The sequence below is a fragment of the Chiroxiphia lanceolata genome, chromosome 8, assembly GCF_009829145.1.
Source record: "Chiroxiphia lanceolata isolate bChiLan1 chromosome 8, bChiLan1.pri, whole genome shotgun sequence".
Taxonomy (NCBI): domain Eukaryota; kingdom Metazoa; phylum Chordata; class Aves; order Passeriformes; family Pipridae; genus Chiroxiphia; species Chiroxiphia lanceolata.
The window spans coordinates 20141675-20151903 of record NC_045644.1 but is presented as its reverse complement, the minus strand read 5'-3'; positions in this window follow the sequence as shown (position 1 = coordinate 20151903).

Genomic DNA, 10229 nt, shown 5'->3' with positions numbered 1-10229 from the left:
TCTCAGTAAATATTTTCAAGGTAAGAATTTAAAGTTTTGTGAATTGGTGGCAGAGGGGCATCTGTCCCTCTTCTGTTGTCTGTGAAATCAATATTTCAAAACAATTTCCTAGGTCAGAAAAAATTTGATGAGAAATCGAAAACAGTCCCTTTCCCTCCCCTCTACAGCTTGGATACTTTTTTGGGTCCAAACCTTTGCATTCTCTATTTATTCCTTATGGAGACTTTAAACTTCTTTTTACTTGCTCATCATTTAACATCTATGTTAGGATATCTTAGTGCCAGTACCTTTTATTCCTGAAACCTGTGAGAATACTTCAAGAATGCATTGCTAGATGCTTTTCTGGTATGACCGTGTTTGCTCTTGTGTGAGCCCTTATTTCGAAAACTCCACATGAAAATTTGCATGCCTTGACTCAAATTTGGTGTTCTCTTAGCCTGGGACAGTAGCCCCCATGTGTTTGCTGTTGGCATGTGATACAAAGTTAACTTGAATTTCTTCATTTTAACATCCAAATTAGAGCAGGGAGTTTTTCCTTATAATTATTTTCTTTTTCGTTAAACTCACTATTTCTGAAAACACTTATATTCAAGGTAGGCTATGACTGCTGAAGTGATTTGGAGATAGATCTACCGAAGTGTCTTCGTGTAAGTGCTAGCAGTTTTGGAGTTAGTGCCTCATACTTCTTAGGGACAGAATTAGGGAAAGGAGAAGAAAAGACGTAATTCTGAAACAAGTAAGTTCTTACACATAGCTTTTCCATTACTAGCAGATCACTGTCTTGTGAAGAAAATTTACTTTCAAAAAAGTATGAAAAATTCCTATTGGAAAGATCAGTGATGAACTAGCACCTTTGGAGAGAGGAAAATATTCTTCGAAGCAGGTAAAAATTCAAATTCAGATCAGTGATTGTGTTGACGATGTAAATGTGTGTGTTAGAGACCGTTATGTCTTCCCACTGTCGCAGCTGTGTGGTGTCTGTTTCAGGGTTTGCACAGATCTGTGCCATCACTCTCTGCAGAGCCTGGTGAGAACTGAGTGCCCACTGGTGAGTCCAGAGAGGAAAGCTGTGTGTGTTTGCCAGGAAGCTGGAGGTACAGAGGTAGCAGGAAACTGAGCATAGGGTGGGAAAGAGGCGAGAGTGCAAGCATGTACTGCTCATCCAGGCAAAACAGGGTCTACCACTGTCATCATCTATTGTGCTGCCCAGGGCATGGAGGGATTCACATACTGGCTATAAAGTCAGGATCACCCTGTGCAGCTTCTGGCACTGTGGGCTCCTGTTCCCTCACCTGGGACCTGGTACTGCTGCCATACAAGTAGCAATGGTGGCATTGGAGCTGACTGTATACTAGGCACAGGAAATAGAGCAGAATTTTTTTCTCTCTTAATTAAAATGGTTTGTGAGAAATCTTTAATGTTAATTATAGTGACAAATATCTGCAGTTTAAAACTGCTCCATGTTTCCACCACAACGATGAACTGTGGAGGGAAAAAGAGCTTGATCTTTAGTAAAGAGCAACTCTTCCCCTTAAAGAATTGTCAGTAATTAATTTCTCAGTGAGGCTGCTTTGCACATACATACATGAAAGTTACTTAAAGTATTTCTTTCTGTAGGTTTGCAGTGTATTTGTGCTCTTTTGCAAGCGTGCTCAAATATGCATGTTACATTCATGTCTTATATGTGAGTAAGAAAGTATAGTAATTTATGTCTTGGGATATCTAAAGGGTATGAGCTTTAAACATGGCATCTGTGCTGTGGTGCAGGTGAATGCTTGGGTGGTGAATGTATAGGAGAAGGAATCTATCCCTCTACCTGAAGGCATCTTCAAATGTGCACACACATTTATATTGATATGATTGTGCCTGAGAGGGAGGTGAGAAAGTGTGTATCTGTATGTCAGTATAGGTACCCCTCTACCCTGAGCATTTGGTGGATGCCCATATGCAGGCAACTTGGGAATTCTTGTATGTGAACACATTCAGGGGTGTCAGTCCTGAGTGGGAACGTGTGGGGCATGTGTGAAGATCAGCCTGCATGTGGTTGTATGTGTGGGAAAGGGAGCGTGAGCATGTCTTCTCCTATTGAGCACAAGCAGAAAACTGCAGTATTGGGAGGACCTTGGCTGTCAGTCTGGCAGAACCAGGCACGTTTGCTGAAGATGAAGCAGAATAGACAACGTGAAAGTTATTCTTGTCTATCAGCTGAAGCGTTATAGAGACATCAACAAGCTCTTGTCTCATGCCAGCTTAATTCCTAGTTAATCAGCAATCTGCTTGGGCAGAGGAAGGAACTCACATCAGGGGCTGATGATGAGCCAAACTTCCCAATACTGTTTCAGGAGCCTGTAAGGAGCTCTCAGTGTTGCTCTGATTTTGGTTGCATTGCTAACCACTGAGCAATGCTCTGGGATACCTGAATGCTTCATCGTGTCCTGGTGCGAACCACTCCTGCATAGGGAATATGGGTTGGACCTTTGGCTATCCCTCCCCAAGTGGTGAGCAGAAGCTTTTTCTTCACTGTATGTGATTAGGTGCCTTATCTAGGAAAGTTTCAAGTGACTTAAATAATTCCAAGGCTTTCATCCTCTCTCTTGGGGCACTTGCACATATCTGCAAGTTGACTCTTGCTTGCTTCATTTCTGTTACATCTAGTGAGATCCTCCTCTGTCTCTGCTGCCCTATAGAGATGCTGCTTCTTTCTTCTCTCATTCATGAACTCAATCACTCTTTCGCTCATGGCCCTCACACCTGAGGGCCAGCTCACTATCTTTTCTAATCTTTCCCATCTGCTTTGCTGAAAAGCCACCTTCCCCCTTGTTTTTCTTCTGGCTGGTTTCTCTGATGCCACCAGAGTGGTGTGGGGGGGGTATCTGCCTGCTCTGTGACTGGCATGTGTTTATCACAGACTTGTAGCCAAATAATTAAAGTGCTGATATGCACAGATCCTTGCCACCAGCCTGATAGTCACTTTCTGGGAGCAACTGGCATAGTGTCTTACTGTTCAAATGTCCTCAGAAAGTAACAGGAAAAGAAAATTCTCATCTGTGGCTGCTCAAGATTCAGCCAAACAAGTTACCATGGGGTGACACGAGCTTGGGAATGCCTTGAGTGTTGGCTGTTTCAGGCAGCTTCTGTGCATGTCCTTGTCCTGCAGCGCTCCATACTGAGGGCAAAGTCATTAAGGGTAAACATCCCTCATTTCTTCACCCCTTCCAAAAAAAAAAAAAAAGAAAAAGAAAAGACTAAGCTACCATGAATTTCCTAGGTTTTAGAAAGTACCCATGGGCAGTTGTTTTGGTATAGCTGGTGTTCATGCCTTGTCTGTTTTCATATTGGAATTTTAATATGATTAAGTGTAGTGTGATTCATCATCAAGCACTCAGGTAACTCCCAGCACATCAACTTGCCTCTAGCTTTGCTGGGCAGATTGATCTCTTATCCTTTTGGATGTTGAGCACGATGAGGTTTATTTTATTGTTGCAAGGGAAGTGATCAACAAATAGTGGGTGCTGTGACCATAGCTGTGGCAGAAGACATTACGTATATTAGACCATAGGCATAAAATGAGTGGAGAGTCTTCACTTGGCTCTGTCTTTGTTGCTGAGCTGATGAGAAAATTTGGTATTATCCACTATAATGTTTGATATGCTTTGCTCTGTGTCATTAATAAACCCATGAATTGGCCTGACACCAAACTTGGCTATTCCTTCCCCTGTGCTGATCATTATTGTGCTACCTTACCTTTGTTTTATGGGCCATCAGCCAGGTTTCAGTCCACGTGATGGTGCTCTGTGCAAGCCCATCTGGTGTTACTTTCCTACTAGGGCTTAGCCAGGCCCTTTTCTCAAGGCTACTTCAATACTGCTGGACTTCCCACTCTCCCTTCCTGTACTGATAGAGGTTCATTTGTGTTCCAGTCCTTTCCCAGCTTCCCCAGTGGACTGTCTGCTAATGGAGTTTATCATTGTTACTGCTGTGAGGCCAGGTAGCCCAACAGAGACCAGCAGCTGTGTGCAAGGTGTTGTGGAAACACACAGAGTGCACAAAGCATCAAGATGGGGGTGGTTGGAGGGGAAAAGTTGAGAAGAGGGGAAAAAAAAGGCACTGAGAAGGGAAGTGCCTTGTATTGCTTCCCCTAGCACACTCTGATTAAGAATTTCCCATCTCTGTTGCTAGAAGACCAGGTTAAATACTTCTGAACGTTTTTCTACCTTGGTTTATTTTAACCAAGAGCTCCATAATCAATTACTCCATTGCTGTCTGAAGCTCTTAAGCAATTTGTTGCCTGCTCTGGGATCTTCCTGTGTAACCTCAGCTACTTTGGCCTGGGAAAAATGGAAAGCAGATCCTGAGAATAGTTTTGATGGGAAGTACCTGGCCAACAGGGGAACAGCTGAGGTTGGCAGCAGGAATGGAAGAAATGATCTGGAAATGGGCTCCTATTCTCTTCAACAGTGTGGTCTCCCTGCTGGGTTGCTGGCCTTGGGCAGGTATTCCTCCTGATGGAGCCAGGCTAGCCAAGTTGTTTCCATGGCAGTCATCTGGACTGCATGTCCATGCTGCATTCTAATGTCTCCATCTCTTCTTGCACTTCATAGTGCAGACTGCTCTATGGATGTCATTGGCAGTGTGCTAAGAGGTGGCTGCATTATTCTACATGATCTTTTAGTGTGCTGGAAGGAAGGGTATAGATACACAGTGACCTGCACTGAAATATTCCACTTACCTCCTGGGATCAAACAGGACCTGATGTATACTTTATAGTTTGGCTTGGGGAAAACTGCTGGGAGTACAGATGAAACCCCAGCAGTGTGTCAGTTACTGATTTTCTGAAGTTGTGGTGATATTTTAGTTTCACCTCTCCTCCTGCATCATTATCTATCCCCTTAAGTGCCTTTATGTTCTGCAGTGCTCACCTCCACTCTTCCTTTTTGTTTTGCCTACCAAACTCCAGCTCTTGCCCCTACTTCAGCAAAATGTCTTGTTGGATCTCTTCACCGGGAACATTGGATATTTGAGGCTCTTTCCATCATTAGCAGAGCCAGAGATGTAGTTGAGTAACGTAAGATTCGAGTTACTCTCTGGAGCAGTTCTGAATCTTAGAGGCTGACTGTGCCAGTGAAATCCCTAGGCTAGATGAGCTAAAGGGCTGGAGAAGACTGAGGGAGACATGTCAGCGAGTCAGACAAAGTTGCAGAAGGGAGATGGGAAGGACTGAATAGGGGTAATCAGATTTGTTTCGTAGAAACTCCTCACTGATGTCCATCTCCCTGTTCTGCCGTGGTCAGTGCTGAGCAAGTACATATCCCATCCCTGTTCTGTCCTGCCTGGGGTCTCTAATATTAAACAGTGATATGCAGAGAAGAGTGCCACAGAGGAAAACATTGTTCTGGCACACAGCAGACTGTGGCCATAACCACTGGAGAAGGAGTTAAGATTGACATGAAGGGTTGCTGCATTTCTGCCACTCTAACCTCTTACCAGGACTTGGCAGATGATCCATGGATCGTGGTTTGCTCATCTCTTCTTAAACCCATCACCTTCATTATAAATGACCCATGGAGATGTTTGTCACCAAGAAGTGGGTGAGGAAGGCAGAAGAGACTTCTCTTGATCAGAGTGGCAGGTGGAAAGTGCCCTGGTATGTCTGCTTTGGTCCTGTCCATCTTCATGTCAGATTAAAAGGAACCTGTAAACACACTCCAGCTTCTCTGATTGCATCTGAGTAACTCTGGGCTCTGCTCTGGGGCCTTGTTTACTGTTTGGGAAGTGGTCTTTCCAGTTCTCCCTCCTGTATCCAGGTATAGTCCAGGACTTGCGTCCCCCTTGTCAGCTCTAACAGTGATTAATAAGGACACACATTTCCTGGGTTTTGCACCCATTTTTCTTAAAGACTTGCCTGCCAGTGGTGAAGAGACTGAGATTATAAACCACTGCTGGCATGTGAAGGGCCTGGGGGCAGCAAGTCTTGGAGAGGCTGTGATGCAGTTCCAAGCATATAGAGAGCACAGGGCCTCTTACAGAGACAAATTCTACTGTCAGCTGTAGGTTTCTTGCAACTGAAGTGAAACGTTGGACTCTGTGGTTCGTAGTTATTCACACTGGTACCTTTTCGGAGGTGACAATTGCAACAGTAGCTATTGCGGTAGTTCTGGTTCTTGGGAAGCATTTTTGCACTGTCTCAAAGATCAAGAAAAGCCAACAAGTGAGAATCCTGGAAGTTTTTCCATTCGACTTGAGACTTTTTGCCTCTCATATGGTTTATGTGAGATGCGACATGCCTGTTGTGAATCTAAGTGGTTGAGTGGATGTTCTTTTGCTTGCCTTTCTCAAATGGATCATGGTCAATGCATTTTTTCACTTGTAATGAAGGAGAGTCTGACATAAGTACAAAACTCAAGGCCAGTCCCACTGTAAAATAAAATACTGACAGGTGAGTGGCAGGGAGGTTTCCTGGGATTGTTGCTGCTGCCTGCTTGCAGTAATGTCATGTTGCCTGAGCTCCTTCCACCCAGCTCCATAACACAAGCCATGTCTGGAACACAAGTGTGTTTTGCAGTTAAACCTTTCTTCTCTGTCCTGTCTCACAGGGGTGTAAATGCCAGCAGTTACTGAGTCCTGCTCCCATCTTTAATGACTTCTTTAAACACTTTGGTCATTTGGTCACATATTTAATATTTAAATCAAATATTTAAATATTTAAATCATATTTAAATCAAATCTAGGATAGGAATATACAGGGGGTTTGGATCCTATTTGTGGCTAAGTTCAGTGTTGTAGGAGATTTTGGCTGAATTTATTCTGTATTTGTACCCTCTCTTTAAGACAACAATAACTGTCCCAGAGTTACTGTGTAGGGATGTCCAAAAAGGTCTTGGTGCAGAAATACTAGAACAATGAAATCCATAAAAGCAATTCCAGAAAAAAATATTGTAATGCTGCTAGTCAAACACAGCCTTCTCCTGAAGAAAGAGGGCCCAGCACTACAGGACATGAACTAGAAGTTTCAGTCTTTGTAGTCCCACAACCACATTAGATTAAAAGTCTGATTTCAGCCCCAAATATAGGCTAGAGAATCGCCTCAATCCAAATGACTAGAACCAAGTTTGATTGGACATTACAGGGCTCTCACAACTTCTGAGTCTTAAATTTCTCTTTACTGCCAGAATGGACTGTCCATTGTAATTCAAGTTAAGTTTTAGGTTGAGGGAGCAAAAATCTATGTGTTCTGTAGGGTCCTCTTACTTAGATGTTTGGCTCTCACCAGGGCTGTTGCCTCTGTAATCTCTTACTACAGGATTACTGCTCTGGCTATCGCTTGGTTTTGGGTCAGAATACCAAGACTGAACACTCTTATTTTTTTTTACCAGAGTCTACTGGGTCTTTAAAGTATGGAAGAGATCTGATGCCTCTGGGCTTTCATGTCCTTCATTCTACTTTATTGGTGAGATGGGTGACTTGGCTCTGAAGCCTGGGGTTTAGGCTAGGGTTAAGACTCAGTTTTACTAATTGTGGGCACCAAAATCCAATGTTTCCTGAGAACAGAAGCTGAGAGTAATGTGAGAGGGAATAAACAGTTTTCTTGAGAGAATGCTGAGTTGTTTTAATGGCATGTTACAATGATATTGAGAATATGGCTAAGAGGAACAGTGCCTGTGAAAGTAACCCTGCCCTGAGAAATATGAAACAAAAAATGATTTTAAATCAGGCACTGTAATACTTTCTTATGGCATTTTTTTTTCTTATTACTGCATTCAAAGAGAAAAAAAGAGAACGAAAAGAAGATTCAGTACCTGTTTTATAGTTGTCTGAATTACTGTGGAAGTTCTTGAGTTCTGTGTTTCAACCTGTCACACTCTGAGAGGGTCTGGGGCTCTGGCGCAGGGAGAGAAGTGCAGCCCCTTCCCATCAGCAGTCAGTCTTCACTCCTGCCTTCCTCCTCTTCCTTGCCTGACATGCTTTCAGCTGAGACACCCAGCAGCAGGATGGAGTTTCAAAATGCCTTGATAAACCAGAGTTCCCTGGTGCTGCCCCAGGTCCTGTGGGGACTTTCTGAAAGACAGCATTTTCAAGGACAGCCAGTGCTCAGCTTTTTGATGAATTTAACTCCATCTGCCGTGGGGTAAACTGAGCATCCAGTGCAGTGAGATAGGAGGGAAGGATCATTGTTTCTCTCTGTGACTGCCACAGCCCACATATACATGAAGGAGAGATGGAGGAAAAAAGGAGTGAAGGCAGAAAGTGGAGAGGATACCAGTTAGTAACCTCTGAAACTGGGGTTAACCATGTTGCTTCCAGTGATGGTCATATCCTGCTTAGAGCCAGACTTCTGTGAAGCTGGTGATAGCAGCCAGAATGCACCAGCTCACAAACAAACAAGCAGAGAGAGGAATAAAGGAAGGCAGGAAGACAGATACCCCTTGGGCAAACACTTGTTAAATTGACAAACTTGTAGAAAATGATTAAGGCTCTCGCTGTTCCTGGTCCAGAGGGGCTCTGAGCTGCTGCCTCGAGCTAAGATACAAAGGTAGTTCCTTGGGAGCCTACAGTGGACAGGGCACAGAGGGAGGTGAAACAATTACTGCCTGTCTCTACGGTGCAGTCTCTTGTCAACTGTTATTTATGTTTCCCCAAATGTTGCAGTCTTTTTACAGGGAAAGCAGGCCCTGCCAATCTATGGCAAAATAATTGCAGCTACGTTTTCCTCCCTCCCTCCTTCCCTCCCTTCCTCCTTCTTGCCATGTCTTACTCTCTACAGCTCCAATTTACCTTGGACTGCTTTGATAATGAATTGTGATTTAACCTTTACTGGGAATTCAGATTGTTCACAGACTAGTAGGGACAAGTGCTCTCTTGTGCCTTAGACCCTGCTGTAAGCCACCCTAAGACAAGAGACCCAGGCCACTGCAGCAGCTCTTTTTGAAAGCATTTATGCCATACTTTGTCTTTTCTCTATAAGATTGCAACTGAGGCAGTATAAAAGTTCTTCCCTGTCCTTCACAGACAAAATACACTTTCAGGAAGGATGGTTACAAACCTACTTTTTACCCCTGTTGAGAGATTGCCTGTGCTTGTACATCTATTCTGTATCTGCCTGCTGTCCTTTCACTTGATTTTATTTGGAGATCTCCATTTGGGCACCAAAGAATCAAACTAAAGATCTCAGACTGGGACAGCTTGTGTTAAGAACAATCTGAAGCTCCTAGGGTTAGTCCAGGGCTGAGTCTGTAATTGCTTAGTATGAAAGTGTGGGGCAGGGTTAAAGTTGTGGTGAGCAGTTCCTGGAGATTATTAGAAACCAAGTGTCTTTCATCAGCCTATGGGGTTTGTTTAACAGAGGAGCCTATGCTCTCCTGGGTTGCTGGCACCACACAGCCCAGACAGCAAGGTAAATGGAAACAAGCCATCTCTTTTGGCCTCTCTTAGAGCAGGGATGCTTTCAAAGAAAGCCATCAGCACTTGGACATGATTTCAAACTTTTGGCTTCCCCTCACCGACTGTTTTGTCCATCATCCCACCTTTCCCTTCATTCCAGATATGCATAAATCCTGTCAGGAAAGGGTTAAGTGCTGCTTACCCCAGCCAGCTTTGCGTATTTAAAGTGAGTAAAGGTTTAATTACCAAATGATGACAGTGTCATATGGTTTTGGTGATGGCGCGTGGCATTCGATGAATGCAGAAGAGGGGAGGATGTGAGAAAGACACTGAGTGGCAGTGGGGAAGCGAGGAAGCTAAAAATGCCAAAGACAGTAAAACATCTGTAATTTGCAATTCGCTAGTGTTCGCTGATTGCTCATGGATTAAAGATTAAAATCTATTCTCTGGCAGATGGGATAGAGAGAGAGAGGAAATTCTTACGAGCGTGTTTTGCATCTGCATTTCATTCTGCTCCTCTTTACAATAATCACGGATGAGGAAATAAACCCAGATCTGGGCTGGCAGGAGGCGGGGAAAGTGCACAATATAGGCAGGACTCAGCATGCTTCTCCTGCTCGAGAAATGCCAAGCAGAGAGAAGAAGAAGCTGACATCAGGATCGCTCTTCTTGATGCCTGGGACTGTTTTGGCTGCACGAGAATGACTGTTCCCATGAGGCTCGGAAGTGCCAAGAGCCAGAGCAAAGTCTTTCTTCTGGTCACCCCAATTCTGCATTCAGGGGTTTCTTCGATAGGAAGGGGACGTTAGCCATCTGTCCCGTCTCAAGGGATGACTGAGTCTGGCTACAGT